The sequence below is a fragment of the Stigmatopora nigra genome, unplaced genomic scaffold, assembly GCF_051989575.1.
Source record: "Stigmatopora nigra isolate UIUO_SnigA unplaced genomic scaffold, RoL_Snig_1.1 HiC_scaffold_26, whole genome shotgun sequence".
Classification (NCBI taxonomy): domain Eukaryota; kingdom Metazoa; phylum Chordata; class Actinopteri; order Syngnathiformes; family Syngnathidae; genus Stigmatopora; species Stigmatopora nigra.
The window spans coordinates 2,228,099-2,244,287 of NW_027551605.1; the positions used below are offsets into that span (position 1 = coordinate 2,228,099).

Below are 16,189 nucleotides of genomic sequence, written 5' to 3' on the forward strand. Positions count from 1 at the left end.
TAGTATGTCACAAAATCGATCAACTCACAATTCAACTAGTATTGTCCACTTCAAAGATATTTAATTCAAATGATATAAATTATAACTGGATTGAACAATCACCTCACAGGCAAAATACACAAGAATTGAAAACCAGTGATTGATACAAACACAAAAATGATTTGAAGAAGAAAATACTACAATTTTCAGTTATGCCTCTATCACCTTGGCCTTGTTGTAAAGATCATTGTGTGGCCATTTTGAAAGCATCACAGAACCCAAAGGAATGCCAATGTTCAATCGACACATGGAATGCAGCGTGTGAGAATGATATCAACTTTGTTGGATTCGGGTGCACGTCAAATTGAAATTACCCTCCAGTTAAAAGGCAATTTAACAAACGATCAGGGGAGAGCGCGGACGCAGTCCCCCACTCTCAGAAATTGTGCAGTCGAGATTCCCACATTTGGGGAATTCGCAGGGGTCAGCGTGGCCGGGAGTGCAATGGCTGAGCCTCACCCTGGGTGAACCACCTTCATGATCGTGGTATCACCCCTGCCAGGTAAGTATGAGTTGTACACAGACGCAGCACTATGTTCTTTCGCCTGCTCAACATCTTCAGTCATGGGCTCATCGGCACCCCTTTCTTAACCTGCTGCTGAAGTTGTATTTCAGATCTATCTCACTTTGGTGCCGAAAACCGGAGACCCAACAGCCAACAATTGCCGGAGCGACGACGACAGCATCCTCCATTGAAAGGGTCAACTCGACGGACGTTCCCTCGCCGCACCGGTGATCTGGCGACGGGTCCCCCGAACTAGGGCAGGTTCGGAACGAGCAAGATCGTGAGTTCACCCCTTTGACTCCTGTCTCCGTGAAGTGTGATAATTTGAATGAGTATTATCACTGCGCTAGTATTAACATTTTGTGGTCTGGGAGCAACTTGCACAGAACATAATAGTTTGTGCTCTGGGACCAAAGTATGTAGAACACTATGGTCCGGGCCCAACTTAGGTAGAACAAAATAGAGTCAGGCACTCCGCTGAGATTAAATCAGGGACTTCTATTCTTGGTACGTTAATGGAGTCAGGGACTCTGCTAAGACAACGTCAGGGAGTTGTGGCCTTGGTATATTCAGAGATATTGGGTGAATCACAAAGTAGAGAATTTAATTTCTGTAAATGTGGAATGAAATTGTTGTTCAAACTATTGAGTAAGTGATAAATATGGGTCGGAGAGCGTCAAGGGAGATGGGTTTTTTGCCGGACTGTCGGATGGATTTGGCGGGTTACCGAATGTGGGGTGTGTGCGAATGCGCAGTGTGGGGGCTTGCATGTGTCACCCTCGATGGGCGCAGAGGCATGGTTTATGTACAAGTTTGAAGGAGGTAGAAGATTTGATGGAGACAGGCACTAATCTACCAATGTGATGATTTTTCTTAAAATACATTGATTTGACAAATGAGGGAAGCTCCGCGTGCGCAGAGCATCAAAAAAATTGAACGGACCTCTTGATGTTCCTCCCCACGGAAATCTTTAGTAAAAGGCGAAAGATTTGTGCGATATGAAGAGAAACGAGTGTACTGACGAAAGCACGACAGAACGAGCTATGTCTATATCCGCAATAGTACTTTAACACACAGGCTAATGCACTACTAACTAATGGGCGACTCCAGTCCTTTGAGCAGCCAATCACTTTTTTTTAATGCTGCCAATCACGTTGCAGCTACTGTATCAGGCAGACCGGGGATAGGAGCAGCGTTGTGGTGTAAGATGAAGCAGGGCATAGACATCATCATGTGGGTGTTGATCGGTTAGATTTATCGAAGTGTAGTGAAATTAACAAAGAATTCAAATGATCCAAATGACTTCACAACTATCACAAATTAACTCAATAACAACACTAGTTCACAGGTAACATGTTTACCTTTCACCATTACCTTCTCAAGAGTTCTAGGTTTAGAGGAGAGATAATGCTTGATATTGACAATGAAGGGGGGCACACCATTCCTGGAAGTACTGCAATACCAGGTCGATGCGTGGAGTGGATGGAGCAAGCCCCTAGGCCATCTCCCAGTTCCAAAAATCAATTTAATATATGGTCCCCAGATAGGGGACGTATCAGATATTAAACAGATAAGAACAGATACTACACTTGATCTTAGCCAAAAGGCCGAGAAGTGATAACTCAGTGGCCGGCAGGAAGGACGGCTTCCTTCCAGCCATTACGAGCTATAGTAATGGTTACAAAGATCACATGACGACAAAGGCACACTTTGTACGACAAGCTAAAACTACACACAGTCTGTTTGATAATGGAAAACTGTGTTGCTTTTCTGTGTTTAAATGGAGCAAATGCTTCAAAAATGTGCTGTGGTTCAGGTCATGTGACTCACAACGGTCCAATAGGAAAGTAGCAATAACCTAAACCTATTTACCAGCAACCAAGGTTCTCCTTTTGGCAACCAATATCCTTAGCAGTGAAAAGCCATTTGTTTGAACATTATTTGCAAAAAATGAAAACAAATCAACAGCCCCTGCCTAATGTATTACTTCCTGTCCCCTGCACTTGTGATGAACAAAGACAACTTTCCACTAGTATGTCACAAAATCGATCAACTCACAATTCAACTAGTATTGTCCACTTCAAAGATATTTATTTCAAATGATATAAATTATAACTGGATTGAACAATCACCTCACAGGCAAAATACACAAGAATTGAAAACCAGTGATTGATACAAACACAAAAATGATTTGAAGAAGAAAATACTACAATTTTCAGTTATGCCTCTATCACCTTGGCCTTGTTGTAAAGATCATTGTGTGGCCATTTTGAAAGCATCACAGAACCCAAAGGAATGCCAATGTTCAATCGACACATGGAATGCAGCGTGTGAGAATGATATCAACTTTGTTGAATTCGGGTGCACGTCAAATTGAAATTACCCTCCAGTTAAAAGGCAATTTAACAAACGATCAGGGGAGAGCGCGGACGCAGTCCCCCACTCTCAGAAATTGTGCAGTCGAGATTCCCGCATTTGGGGAATTCGCAGGGGTCAGCGCGGCCGGGAGTGCAATGGCTGAGCCTCACCCTGGGTGAACCACCTTCATGATCGTGGTGTCGCCCCTGCCAGGTAAGTATGAGTTGTACACAGACGCAGCACTATGTTCTTTCGCCTGCTCAACATCTTCAGTCATGGGCTCATCGGCACCCCTTTCTTAACCTGCTGCTGAAGTTGTATTTCAGATCTATCTCACTTTGGTGCCGAAAACCGGAGACCCAACAGCCAACAATTGCCGGAGCGACGACGACAGCATCCTCCATTGAAAGGGTCAACTCGACGGACGTTCCCTCGCCGCACCGGTGATCTGGCGACGGGTCCCCCGAACTAGGGCAGGTTCGGAACGAGCAAGATCGTGAGTTCACCCTTTGACTCCTGTCTCCGTGAAGTGTGATAATTTGAATGAGTATTATCACTGCGCTAGTATTAACATTTTGTGGTCTGGGAGCAACTTGCACAGAACATAATAGTTTGTGCTCTGGGACCAAAGTATGTAGAACACTATGGTCCGGGCCCAACTTAGGTAGAACAAAATAGAGTCAGGCACTCCGCTGAGATTAAATCAGGGACTTCTATTCTTGGTACGTTAATGGAGTCAGGGACTCTGCTAAGACAACGTCAGGGAGTTGTGGCCTTGGTATATTCAGAGATATTGGGTGAATCACAAAGTAGAGAATTTAATTTCTGTAAATGTGGAATGAAATTGTTGTTCAAACTATTGAGTAAGTGATAAATATGGGTCGGAGAGCGTCAAGGGAGATGGGTTTTTTGCCGGACTGTCGGATGGATTTGGCGGGTTACCGAATGTGGGGTGTGTGCGAATGCGCAGTGTGGGGGCTTGCATGTGTCACCCTCGATGGGCGCAGAGGCATGGTTTATGTACAAGTTTGAAGGAGGTAGAAGATTTGATGGAGACAGGCACTAATCTACCAATGTGATGAATTTTCTTAAAATACATTGATTTGACAATTGAGGGAAGCTCCGCGTGCGCAGAGCATCAAAATAATTGAACGGACCTCTTGATGTTCCTCCCCACGGAAATCTTTAGTAAAAGGCGAAAGATTTGTACGATCTGAAGAGAAACGAGTGTACTGACGAAAGCACGACAGAACGAGCTATGTCTATATCCGCAATAGTACTTTAACACACAGGCTAATGCACTACTAACTAATGGGCGACTCCAGTCCTTTGAGCAGCCAATCACTTTTTTTTAATGCTGCCAATCACGTTGCAGCTACTGTATCAGGCAGACCGGGGATAGGAGCAGCGTTGTGGTGTAAGATGAAGCAGGGCATAGACATCATCATGTGGGTGTTGATCGGTTAGATTTATCGAAGTGTAGTGAAATTAACAAAGAATTCAAATGATCCAAATGACTTCACAACTATCACAAATTAACTCAATAACAACACTAGTTCACAGGTAACATGTTTACCTTTCACCATTACCTTCTCAAGAGTTCTAGATTTAGAGGAGAGATAATGATTGATATTGACAATGAAGGGGGGCACACCATTCCTGGAAGTACTGCAATACCAGGTCGATGCGTGGGGTGGATGGAGCAAGCCCCTAGGCCATCTCCCAGTTCCAAAAATCAATTTAATATATGGTCCCCAGATAGGGGACGTATCAGATATTAAACTGATAAGAACAGATACTACACTTGATCTTAGCCAAAAGGCCGAGAAACGATAACCCAGTGGCCGGCAGGAAGGACGGCTTCCTTCCAGCCATTACGAGCTATAGTAATGGTTACAAAGATCACATGACGACAAAGGCACACTTTGTACGACAAGCTAAAACTACACACAGTCTGTTTGATAATGGAAAACTGTGTTGCTTTTCTGTGTTTAAATGGAGCAAATGCTTCAAAAATGTGCTGTGGTTCAGGTCATGTGACTCACAACGGTCCAATAGGAAAGTAGCAATAACCTAAACCTATTTACCAGCAACCAAGGTTCTCCTTTTGGCAACCAATATCCTTAGCAGTGAAAAGCCATTTGTTTGAACATTATTTGCAAAAAATGAAAACAAATCAACAGCCCCTGCCTAATGTATTACTTCCTGTCCCCTGCACTTGTGATGAACAAAGACAACTTTCCACTAGTATGTCACAAAATCGATCAACTCACAATTCAACTAGTATTGTCCACTTCAAAGATATTTAATTCAAATGATATAAATTATAACTGGATTGAACAATCACCTCACAGGCAAAATACACAAGAATTGAAAACCAGTGATTGATACAAACACAAAAATGATTTGAAGAAGAAAATACTACAATTTTCAGTTATGCCTCTATCACCTTGGCCTTGTTGTAAAGATCATTGTGTGGCCATTTTGAAAGCATCACAGAACCCAAAGGAATGCCAATGTTCAATCGACACATGGAATGCAGCGTGTGAGAATGATATCAACTTTGTTGGATTCGGGTGCACGTCAAATTGAAATTACCCTCCAGTTAAAAGGCAATTTAACAAACGATCAGGGGAGAGCGCGGACGCAGTCCCCCACTCTCAGAAATTGTGCAGTCGAGATTCCCACATTTGGGGAATTCGCAGGGGTCAGCGTGGCCGGGAGTGCAATGGCTGAGCCTCACCCTGGGTGAACCACCTTCATGATCGTGGTATCGCCCCTGCCAGGTAAGTATGAGTTGTACACAGACGCAGCACTATGTTCTTTCGCCTGCTCAACATCTTCAGTCATGGGCTCATCGGCACCCCTTTCTTAACCTGCTGCTGAAGTTGTATTTCAGATCTATCTCACTTTGGTGCCGAAAACCGGAGACCCAACAGCCAACAATTGCCGGAGCGACGACGACAGCATCCTCCATTGAAAGGGTCAACTCGACGGACGTTCCCTCGCCGCACCGGTGATCTGGCGACGGGTCCCCCGAACTAGGGCAGGTTCGGAACGAGCAAGATCGTGAGTTCACCCTTTGACTCCTGTCTCCGTGAAGTGTGATAATTTGAATGAGTATTATCACTGCGCTAGTATTAACATTTTGTGGTCTGGGAGCAACTTGCACAGAACATAATAGTTTGTGCTCTGGGACCAAAGTATGTAGAACACTATGGTCCGGGCCCAACTTAGGTAGAACAAAATAGAGTCAGGCACTCCGCTGAGATTAAATCAGGGACTTCTATTCTTGGTACGTTAATGGAGTCAGGGACTCTGCTAAGACAACGTCAGGGAGTTGTGGCCTTGGTATATTCAGAGATATTGGGTGAATCACAAAGTAGAGAATTTAATTTCTGTAAATGTGGAATAAAATTGTTGTTCAAACTATTGAGTAAGTGATAAATATGGGTCGGAGAGCGTCAAGGGAGATGGGTTTTTTGCCGGACTGTCGGATGGATTTGGCGGGTTACCGAATGTGGGGTGTGTGCGAATGCGCAGTGTGGGGGCTTGCATGTGTCACCCTCGATGGGCGCAGAGGCATGGTTTATGTACAAGTTTGAAGGAGGTAGAAGATTTGATGGAGACAGGCACTAATCTACCAATGTGATGATTTTTCTTAAAATACATTGATTTGACAAATGAGGGAAGCTCCGCGTGCGCAGAGCATCAAAAAAATTGAACGGACCTCTTGATGTTCCTCCCCACGGAAATCTTTAGTAAAAGGCGAAAGATTTGTGCGATCTGAAGAGAAACAAGTGTACTGACGAAAGCACGACAGAACGAGCTATGTCTATATCCGCAATAGTACTTTAACACACAGGCTAATGCACTACTAACTAATGGGCGACTCCAGTCCTTTGAGCAGCCAATCACTTTTTTTTAATGCTGCCAATCACGTTGCAGCTACTGTATCAGGCAGACCGGGGATAGGAGCAGCGTTGTGGTGTAAGATGAAGCAGGGCATAGACATCATCATGTGGGTGTTGATCGGTTAGATTTATCGAAGTGTAGTGAAATTAACAAAGAATTCAAATGATCCAAATGACTTCACAACTATCACAAATTAACTCAATAACAACACTAGTTCACAGGTAACATGTTTACCTTTCACCATTACCTTCTCAAGAGTTCTAGCTTTAGAGGAGAGATAATGCTTGATATTGACAATGAAGGGGGGCACACCATTCCTGGAAGTACTGCAATACCAGGTCGATGCGTGGAGTGGATGGAGCAAGCCCCTAGGCCATCTCCCAGTTCCAAAAATCAATTTAATATATGGTCCCCAGATAGGGGACGTATCAGATATTAAACTGATAAGAACAGATACTACACTTGATCTTAGCCAAAAGGCCGAGAAGCGATAACCCAGTGGCCGGCAGGAAGGACGGCTTCCTTCCAGCCATTACGAGCTATAGTAATGGTTACAAAGATCACATGACGACAAAGGCACACTTTGTACGACAAGCTAAAACTACACACAGTCTGTTTGATAATGGAAAACTGTGTTGCTTTTCTGTGTTTAAATGGAGCAAATGCTTCAAAAATGTGCTGTGGTTCAGGTCATGTGACTCACAACGGTCCAATAGGAAAGTAGCAATAACCTAAACCTATTTACCAGCAACCAAGGTTCTCCTTTTGGCAACCAATATCCTTAGCAGTGAAAAGCCATTTGTTTGAACATTATTTGCAAAAAATGAAAACAAATCAACAGCCCCTGCCTAATGTATTACTTCCTGTCCCCTGCACTTGTGATGAACAAAGACAACTTTCCACTAGTATGTCACAAAGTCGATCAACTCACAATTCAACTAGTATTGTCCACTTCAAAGATATTTAATTCAAATGATATAAATTATAACTGGATTGAACAATCACCTCACAGGCAAAATACACAAGAATTGAAAACCAGTGATTGATACAAACACAAAAATGATTTGAAGAAGAAAATACTACAATTTTCAGTTATGCCTCTATCACCTTGGCCTTGTTGTAAAGATCATTGTGTGGCCATTTTGAAAGCATCACAGAACCCAAAGGAATGCCAATGTTCAATCGACACATGGAATGCAGCGTGTGAGAATGATATCAACTTTGTTGAATTCGGGTGCACGTCAAATTGAAATTACCCTCCAGTTAAAAGGCAATTTAACACGATCAGGGGAGAGCGCGGACGCAGTCCCCCACTCTCAGAAATTGTGCAGTCGAGATTCCCGTATTTGGGGAATTCGCAGGGGTCAGCGTGGCCGGGAGTGCAATGGCTGAGCCTCACCCTGGGTGAGGCAGACCGGGGATAGGAGCAGCGTTGTGGTGTAAGATGAAGCAGGGCATAGACATCATCATGTGGGTGTTGATCGGTTAGATTTATCAAAGTGTAGTGAAATTAACAAAGAATTCAAATGATCCAAATGACTTCACAACTATCACAAATTAACTCAATAACAACACTAGTTCACAGGTAACATGTTTACCTTTCACCATTACCTTCTCAAGAGTTCTAGATTTAGAGGAGAGATAATGCTTGTTATTGACAATGAAGGGGGGCACACCATTCCTGGAAGTACTGCAATACCAGGTCGATGCGTGGAGTGGATGGAGCAAGCCCCTAGGCCATCTCCCAGTTCCAAAAATCAATTTAATATATGGTCCCCAGATAGGGGACGTATCAGATATTAAACTGATAAGAACAGATACTACACTTGATCTTAGCCAAAAGGCCGAGAAGCGATAACCCAGTGGCCGGCAGGAAGGACGGCTTCCTTCCAGCCATTACGAGCTATAGTAATGGTTACAAAGATCACATGACGACAAAGGCACACTTTGTACGACAAGCTAAAACTACACACAGTCTGTTTGATAATGGAAAACTGTGTTGCTTTTCTGTGTTTAAATGGAGCAAATGCTTCAAAAATGTGCTGTGGTTCAGGTCATGTGACTCACAACGGTCCAATAGGAAAGTAGCAATAACCTAAACCTATTTACCAGCAACCAAGGTTCTCCTTTTGGCAACCAATATCCTTAGCAGTGAAAAGCCATTTGTTTGAACATTATTTGCAAAAAATGAAAACAAATCAACAGCCCCTGCCTAATGTATTACTTCCTGTCCCCTGCACTTGTGATGAACAAAGACAACTTTCCACTAGTATGTCACAAAATCGATCAACTCACAATTCAACTAGTATTGTCCACTTCAAAGATATTTAATTCAAATGATATAAATTATAACTGGATTGAACAATCACCTCACAGGCAAAATACACAAGAATTGAAAACCAGTGATTGATACAAACACAAAAATGATTTGAAGAAGAAAATACTACAATTTTCAGTTATGCCTCTATCACCTTGGCCTTGTTGTAAAGATCATTGTGTGGCCATTTTGAAAGCATCACAGAACCCAAAGGAATGCCAATGTTCAATCGACACATGGAATGCAGCGTGTGAGAATGATATCAACTTTGTTGGATTCGGGTACGCGTCAAATTGAAATTACCCTCCAGTTAAAAGGCAATTTAACAAACGATCAGGGGAGAGCGCAGACGCAGTCCCCCACTCTCAGAAATTGTGCAGTCGAGATTCCCGCATTTGGGGAATTCGCAGGGGTCAGCGTGGCCGGGAGTGCAATGGCTGAGCCTCACCCTGGGTGAACCACCTTCATGATCGTGGTATCGCCCCTGCCAGGTAAGTATGAGTTGTACACAGACGCAGCACTATGTTCTTTCGCCTGCTCAACATCTTCAGTCATGGGCTCATCGGCACCCCTTTCTTAACCTGCTGCTGAAGTTGTATTTCAGATCTATCTCACTTTGGTGCCGAAAACCGGAGACCCAACAGCCAACAATTGCCGGAGCGACGACGACAGCATCCTCCATTGAAAGGGTCAACTCGACGGACGTTCCCTCGCCGCACCGGTGATCTGGCGACGGGTCCCCCGAACTAGGGCAGGTTCGGAACGAGCAAGATCGTGAGTTCACCCTTTGACTCCTGTCTCCGTGAAGTGTGATAATTTGAATGAGTATTATCACTGCGCTAGTATTAACATTTTGTGGTCTGGGAGCAACTTGCACAGAACATAATAGTTTGTGCTCTGGGACCAAAGTATGTAGAACACTATGGTCCGGGCCCAACTTAGGTAGAACAAAATAGAGTCAGGCACTCCGCTGAGATTAAATCAGGGACTTCTATTCTTGGTACGTTAATGGAGTCAGGGACTCTGCTAAGACAACGTCAGGGAGTTGTGGCCTTGGTATATTCAGAGATATTGGGTGAATCACAAAGTAGAGAATTTAATTTCTGTAAATGTGGAATGAAATTGTTGTTCAAACTATTGAGTAAGTGATAAATATGGGTCGGAGAGCGTCAAGGGAGATGGGTTTTTTGCCGGACTGTCGGATGGATTTGGCGGGTTACCGAATGTGGGGTGTGTGCGAATGCGCAGTGTGGGGGCTTGCATGTGTCACCCTCGATGGGCGCAGAGGCATGGTTTATGTACAAGTTTGAAGGAGGTAGAAGATTTGATGGAGACAGGCACTAATCTACCAATGTGATGATTTTTCTTAAAATACAGTGATTTGACAAATGAGGGAAGCTCCGCGTGCGCAGAGCATCAAAAAAATTGAACGGACCTCTTGATGTTCCTCCCCACGGAAATCTTTAGTAAAAGGCGAAAGATTTGTGCGATCTGAAGAGAAACAAGTGTACTGACGAAAGCACGACAGAACGAGCTATGTCTATATCCGCAATAGTACTTTAACACACAGGCTAATGCACTACTAACTAATGGGCGACTCCAGTCCTTTGAGCAGCCAATCACTTTTTTTTAATGCTGCCAATCACGTTGCAGCTACTGTATCAGGCAGACCGGGGATAGGAGCAGCGTTGTGGTGTAAGATGAAGCAGGGCATAGACATCATCATGTGGGTGTTGATCGGTTAGATTTATTGAAGTGTAGTGAAATTAACAAAGAATTCAAATGATCCAAATGACTTCACAACTATCACAAACTAACTCAATAACAACACTAGTTCACAGGTAACATGTTTACCTTTCACCATTACCTTCTCAAGAGTTCTAGATTTAGAGGAGAGATAATGCTTGATATTGACAATGAAGGGGGGCACACCATTCCTGGAAGTACTGCAATACCAGGTCGATGCGTGGAGTGGATGGAGCAAGCCCCTAGGCCGTCTCCCAGTTCCAAAAATCAATTTAATATATGGTCCCCAGATAGGGGACGTATCAGATATTAAACTGATAAGAACAGATACTACACTTGATCTTAGCCAAAAGGCCGAGAAGCGATAACCCAGTGGCCGGCAGGAAGGACGGCTTCCTTCCAGCCATTACGAGCTATAGTAATGGTTACAAAGATCACATGACGACAAAGGCACACTTTGTACGACAAGCTAAAACTACACACAGTCTGTTTGATAATGGAAAACTGTGTTGCTTTTCTGTGTTTAAATGGAGCAAATGCTTCAAAAATGTGCTGTGGTTCAGGTCATGTGACTCACAACGGTCCAATAGGAAAGTAGCAATAACCTAAACCTATTTACCAGCAACCAAGGTTCTCCTTTTGGCAACCAATATCCTTAGCAGTGAAAAGCCATTTGTTTGAACATTATTTGCAAAAAATGAAAACAAATCAACAGCCCCTGCCTAATGTATTACTTCCTGTCCCCTGCACTTGTGATGAACAAAGACAACTTTCCACTAGTATGTCACAAAATCGATCAACTCACAATTCAACTAGTATTGTCCACTTCAAAGATATTTAATTCAAATGATATAAATTATAACTGGATTGAACAATCACCTCACAGGCAAAATACACAAGAATTGAAAACCAGTGATTGATACAAACACAAAAATGATTTGAAGAAGAAAATACTACAATTTTCAGTTATGCCTCTATCACCTTGGCCTTGTTGTAAAGATCATTGTGTGGCCATTTTGAAAGCATCACAGAACCCAAAGGAATGCCAATGTTCAATCGACACATGGAATGCAGCGTGTGAGAATGATATCAACTTTGTTGGATTCGGGTGCACGTCAAATTGAAATTACCCTCCAGTTAAAAGGCAATTTAACAAACGATCAGGGGAGAGCGCGGACGCAGTCCCCCACTCTCAGAAATTGTGCAGTCGAGATTCCCACATTTGGGGAATTCGCAGGGGTCAGCGTGGCCGGGAGTGCAATGGCTGAGCCTCACCCTGGGTGAACCACCTTCATGATCGTGGTATCACCCCTGCCAGGTAAGTATGAGTTGTACACAGACGCAGCACTATGTTCTTTCGCCTGCTCAACATCTTCAGTCATGGGCTCATCGGCACCCCTTTCTTAACCTGCTGCTGAAGTTGTATTTCAGATCTATCTCACTTTGGTGCCGAAAACCGGAGACCCAACAGCCAACAATTGCTGGAGCGACGACGACAGCATCCTCCATTGAAAGGGTCAACTCGACGGACGTTCCCTCGCCGCACCGGTGATCTGGCGACGGGTCCCCCGAACTAGGGCAGGTTCGGAACGAGCAAGATCGTGAGTTCACCCCTTTGACTCCTGTCTCCGTGAAGTGTGATAATTTGAATGAGTATTATCACTGCGCTAGTATTAACATTTTGTGGTCTGGGAGCAACTTGCACAGAACATAATAGTTTGTGCTCTGGGACCAAAGTATGTAGAACACTATGGTCCGGGCCCAACTTAGGTAGAACAAAATAGAGTCAGGCACTCCGCTGAGATTAAATCAGGGACTTCTATTCTTGGTACGTTAATGGAGTCAGGGACTCTGCTAAGACAACGTCAGGGAGTTGTGGCCTTGGTATATTCAGAGATATTGGGTGAATCACAAAGTAGAGAATTTAATTTCTGTAAATGTGGAATGAAATTGTTGTTCAAACTATTGAGTAAGTGATAAATATGGGTCGGAGAGCGTCAAGGGAGATGGGTTTTTTGCCGGACTGTCGGATGGATTTGGCGGGTTACCGAATGTGGGGTGTGTGCGAATGCGCAGTGTGGGGGCTTGCATGTGTCACCCTCGATGGGCGCAGAGGCATGGTTTATGTACAAGTTTGAAGGAGGTAGAAGATTTGATGGAGACAGGCACTAATCTACCAATGTGATGATTTTTCTTAAAATACATTGATTTGACAAATGAGGGAAGCTCCGCGTGCGCAGAGCATCAAAAAAATTGAACGGACCTCTTGATGTTCCTCCCCACGGAAATCTTTAGTAAAAGGCGAAAGATTTGTGCGATATGAAGAGAAACGAGTGTACTGACGAAAGCACGACAGAACGAGCTATGTCTATATCCGCAATAGTACTTTAACACACAGGCTAATGCACTACTAACTAATGGGCGACTCCAGTCCTTTGAGCAGCCAATCACTTTTTTTTAATGCTGCCAATCACGTTGCAGCTACTGTATCAGGCAGACCGGGGATAGGAGCAGCGTTGTGGTGTAAGATGAAGCAGGGCATAGACATCATCATGTGGGTGTTGATCGGTTAGATTTATCGAAGTGTAGTGAAATTAACAAAGAATTCAAATGATCCAAATGACTTCACAACTATCACAAATTAACTCAATAACAACACTAGTTCACAGGTAACATGTTTACCTTTCACCATTACCTTCTCAAGAGTTCTAGGTTTAGAGGAGAGATAATGCTTGATATTGACAATGAAGGGGGGCACACCATTCCTGGAAGTACTGCAATACCAGGTCGATGCGTGGAGTGGATGGAGCAAGCCCCTAGGCCATCTCCCAGTTCCAAAAATCAATTTAATATATGGTCCCCAGATAGGGGACGTATCAGATATTAAACAGATAAGAACAGATACTACACTTGATCTTAGCCAAAAGGCCGAGAAGTGATAACTCAGTGGCCGGCAGGAAGGACGGCTTCCTTCCAGCCATTACGAGCTATAGTAATGGTTACAAAGATCACATGACGACAAAGGCACACTTTGTACGACAAGCTAAAACTACACACAGTCTGTTTGATAATGGAAAACTGTGTTGCTTTTCTGTGTTTAAATGGAGCAAATGCTTCAAAAATGTGCTGTGGTTCAGGTCATGTGACTCACAACGGTCCAATAGGAAAGTAGCAATAACCTAAACCTATTTACCAGCAACCAAGGTTCTCCTTTTGGCAACCAATATCCTTAGCAGTGAAAAGCCATTTGTTTGAACATTATTTGCAAAAAATGAAAACAAATCAACAGCCCCTGCCTAATGTATTACTTCCTGTCCCCTGCACTTGTGATGAACAAAGACAACTTTCCACTAGTATGTCACAAAATCGATCAACTCACAATTCAACTAGTATTGTCCACTTCAAAGATATTTAATTCAAATGATATAAATTATAACTGGATTGAACAATCACCTCACAGGCAAAATACACAAGAATTGAAAACCAGTGATTGATACAAACACAAAAATGATTTGAAGAAGAAAATACTACAATTTTCAGTTATGCCTCTATCACCTTGGCCTTGTTGTAAAGATCATTGTGTGGCCATTTTGAAAGCATCACAGAACCCAAAGGAATGCCAATGTTCAATCGACACATGGAATGCAGCGTGTGAGAATGATATCAACTTTGTTGGATTCGGGTGCACGTCAAATTGAAATTACCCTCCAGTTAAAAGGCAATTTAACAAACGATCAGGGGAGAGCGCGGACGCAGTCCCCCACTCTCAGAAATTGTGCAGTCGAGATTCCCACATTTGGGGAATTCGCAGGGGTCAGCGTGGCCGGGAGTGCAATGGCTGAGCCTCACCCTGGGTGAACCACCTTCATGATCGTGGTATCGCCCCTGCCAGGTAAGTATGAGTTGTACACAGACGCAGCACTATGTTCTTTCGCCTGCTCAACATCTTCAGTCATGGGCTCATCGGCACCCCTTTCTTAACCTGCTGCTGAAGTTGTATTTCAGATCTATCTCACTTTGGTGCCGAAAACCGGAGACCCAACAGCCAACAATTGCCGGAGCGACGACGACAGCATCCTCCATTGAAAGGGTCAACTCGACGGACGTTCCCTCGCCGCACCGGTGATCTGGCGACGGGTCCCCCGAACTAGGGCAGGTTCGGAACGAGCAAGATCGTGAGTTCACCCTTTGACTCCTGTCTCCGTGAAGTGTGATAATTTGAATGAGTATTATCACTGCGCTAGTATTAACATTTTGTGGTCTGGGAGCAACTTGCACAGAACATAATAGTTTGTGCTCTGGGACCAAAGTATGTAGAACACTATGGTCCGGGCCCAACTTAGGTAGAACAAAATAGAGTCAGGCACTCCGCTGAGATTAAATCAGGGACTTCTATTCTTGGTACGTTAATGGAGTCAGGGACTCTGCTAAGACAACGTCAGGGAGTTGTGGCCTTGGTATATTCAGAGATATTGGGTGAATCACAAAGTAGAGAATTTAATTTCTGTAAATGTGGAATAAAATTGTTGTTCAAACTATTGAGTAAGTGATAAATATGGGTCGGAGAGCGTCAAGGGAGATGGGTTTTTTGCCGGACTGTCGGATGGATTTGGCGGGTTACCGAATGTGGGGTGTGTGCGAATGCGCAGTGTGGGGGCTTGCATGTGTCACCCTCGATGGGCGCAGAGGCATGGTTTATGTACAAGTTTGAAGGAGGTAGAAGATTTGATGGAGACAGGCACTAATCTACCAATGTGATGATTTTTCTTAAAATACATTGATTTGACAAATGAGGGAAGCTCCACGTGCGCAGAGCATCAAAAAAATTGAACGGACCTCTTGATGCTCCTCCCCACGGAAATCTTTAGTAAAAGGCGAAAGATTTGTGCGATCTGAAGAGAAACAAGTGTACTGACGAAAGCACGACAGAACGAGCTATGTCTATATCCGCAATAGTACTTTAACACACAGGCTAATGCACTACTAACTAATGGGCGACTCCAGTCCTTTGAGCAGCCAATCACTTTTTTTTAATGCTGCCAATCACGTTGCAGCTACTGTATCAGGCAGACCGGGGATAGGAGCAGCGTTGTGGTGTAAGATGAAGCAGGGCATAGACATCATCATGTGGGTGTTGATCGGTTAGATTTATCGAAGTGTAGTGAAATTAACAAAGAATTCAAATGACCCAAATGACTTCACAACTATCACAAATTAACTCAATAACAACACTAGTTCACAGGTAGCGTGTTTACCTTTCACCATTACCTTCTCAAGAGTTCTAGCTTTAGAGGAGAGATAATGCTTGA

The 16,189-nt window shown here is 43.7% G+C and overlaps 18 non-coding genes and 1 pseudogene across 18 annotated transcripts; all 19 read right to left on the reverse strand.

Moving 5' to 3' along the window:
• Positions 1 to 384: 384 nt before the first annotated feature.
• On the reverse strand, positions 385 to 549 carry LOC144192601 (U1 spliceosomal RNA). The gene has a single exon (XR_013325248.1). It is a non-coding gene; the product is annotated as a U1 spliceosomal RNA (small nuclear RNA).
• An 898-nt stretch (positions 550 to 1,447) lies between these two features.
• On the reverse strand, positions 1,448 to 1,560 carry LOC144192681 (U5 spliceosomal RNA). The gene has a single exon (XR_013325323.1). It is a non-coding gene; the product is annotated as a U5 spliceosomal RNA (small nuclear RNA).
• A 412-nt stretch (positions 1,561 to 1,972) lies between these two features.
• On the reverse strand, positions 1,973 to 2,163 carry LOC144192652 (U2 spliceosomal RNA). The gene has a single exon (XR_013325297.1). It is a non-coding gene; the product is annotated as a U2 spliceosomal RNA (small nuclear RNA).
• Positions 2,164 to 2,958: 795 nt separating this feature from the next.
• On the reverse strand, positions 2,959 to 3,123 carry LOC144192815 (U1 spliceosomal RNA). Its single transcript, XR_013325455.1, has one exon. It is a non-coding gene; the product is annotated as a U1 spliceosomal RNA (small nuclear RNA).
• Positions 3,124 to 4,020: 897 nt separating this feature from the next.
• Positions 4,021 to 4,133, reverse strand: LOC144192780 (U5 spliceosomal RNA). Its single transcript, XR_013325421.1, has one exon. It is a non-coding gene; the product is annotated as a U5 spliceosomal RNA (small nuclear RNA).
• Positions 4,134 to 4,545: 412 nt separating this feature from the next.
• On the reverse strand, positions 4,546 to 4,736 carry LOC144192645 (U2 spliceosomal RNA). The gene has a single exon (XR_013325289.1). It is a non-coding gene; the product is annotated as a U2 spliceosomal RNA (small nuclear RNA).
• A 795-nt stretch (positions 4,737 to 5,531) lies between these two features.
• Positions 5,532 to 5,696, reverse strand: LOC144192607 (U1 spliceosomal RNA). The gene has a single exon (XR_013325254.1). It is a non-coding gene; the product is annotated as a U1 spliceosomal RNA (small nuclear RNA).
• An 897-nt stretch (positions 5,697 to 6,593) lies between these two features.
• LOC144192705 (U5 spliceosomal RNA) lies at positions 6,594 to 6,706 on the reverse strand. The gene has a single exon (XR_013325347.1). It is a non-coding gene; the product is annotated as a U5 spliceosomal RNA (small nuclear RNA).
• A 412-nt stretch (positions 6,707 to 7,118) lies between these two features.
• On the reverse strand, positions 7,119 to 7,309 carry LOC144192611 (U2 spliceosomal RNA). Its single transcript, XR_013325258.1, has one exon. It is a non-coding gene; the product is annotated as a U2 spliceosomal RNA (small nuclear RNA).
• A 793-nt stretch (positions 7,310 to 8,102) lies between these two features.
• LOC144192552 (U1 spliceosomal RNA) lies at positions 8,103 to 8,295 on the reverse strand (annotated as a pseudogene).
• A 187-nt stretch (positions 8,296 to 8,482) lies between these two features.
• Positions 8,483 to 8,673, reverse strand: LOC144192612 (U2 spliceosomal RNA). Its single transcript, XR_013325259.1, has one exon. It is a non-coding gene; the product is annotated as a U2 spliceosomal RNA (small nuclear RNA).
• Positions 8,674 to 9,468: 795 nt separating this feature from the next.
• On the reverse strand, positions 9,469 to 9,633 carry LOC144192508 (U1 spliceosomal RNA). The gene has a single exon (XR_013325160.1). It is a non-coding gene; the product is annotated as a U1 spliceosomal RNA (small nuclear RNA).
• An 897-nt stretch (positions 9,634 to 10,530) lies between these two features.
• Positions 10,531 to 10,643, reverse strand: LOC144192707 (U5 spliceosomal RNA). Its single transcript, XR_013325348.1, has one exon. It is a non-coding gene; the product is annotated as a U5 spliceosomal RNA (small nuclear RNA).
• Positions 10,644 to 11,055: 412 nt separating this feature from the next.
• LOC144192626 (U2 spliceosomal RNA) lies at positions 11,056 to 11,246 on the reverse strand. The gene has a single exon (XR_013325272.1). It is a non-coding gene; the product is annotated as a U2 spliceosomal RNA (small nuclear RNA).
• A 795-nt stretch (positions 11,247 to 12,041) lies between these two features.
• Positions 12,042 to 12,206, reverse strand: LOC144192718 (U1 spliceosomal RNA). The gene has a single exon (XR_013325359.1). It is a non-coding gene; the product is annotated as a U1 spliceosomal RNA (small nuclear RNA).
• An 898-nt stretch (positions 12,207 to 13,104) lies between these two features.
• LOC144192682 (U5 spliceosomal RNA) lies at positions 13,105 to 13,217 on the reverse strand. The gene has a single exon (XR_013325324.1). It is a non-coding gene; the product is annotated as a U5 spliceosomal RNA (small nuclear RNA).
• Positions 13,218 to 13,629: 412 nt separating this feature from the next.
• On the reverse strand, positions 13,630 to 13,820 carry LOC144192653 (U2 spliceosomal RNA). The gene has a single exon (XR_013325298.1). It is a non-coding gene; the product is annotated as a U2 spliceosomal RNA (small nuclear RNA).
• A 795-nt stretch (positions 13,821 to 14,615) lies between these two features.
• LOC144192619 (U1 spliceosomal RNA) lies at positions 14,616 to 14,780 on the reverse strand. The gene has a single exon (XR_013325265.1). It is a non-coding gene; the product is annotated as a U1 spliceosomal RNA (small nuclear RNA).
• An 897-nt stretch (positions 14,781 to 15,677) lies between these two features.
• LOC144192782 (U5 spliceosomal RNA) lies at positions 15,678 to 15,790 on the reverse strand. Its single transcript, XR_013325423.1, has one exon. It is a non-coding gene; the product is annotated as a U5 spliceosomal RNA (small nuclear RNA).
• Positions 15,791 to 16,189: the final 399 nt, after the last annotated feature.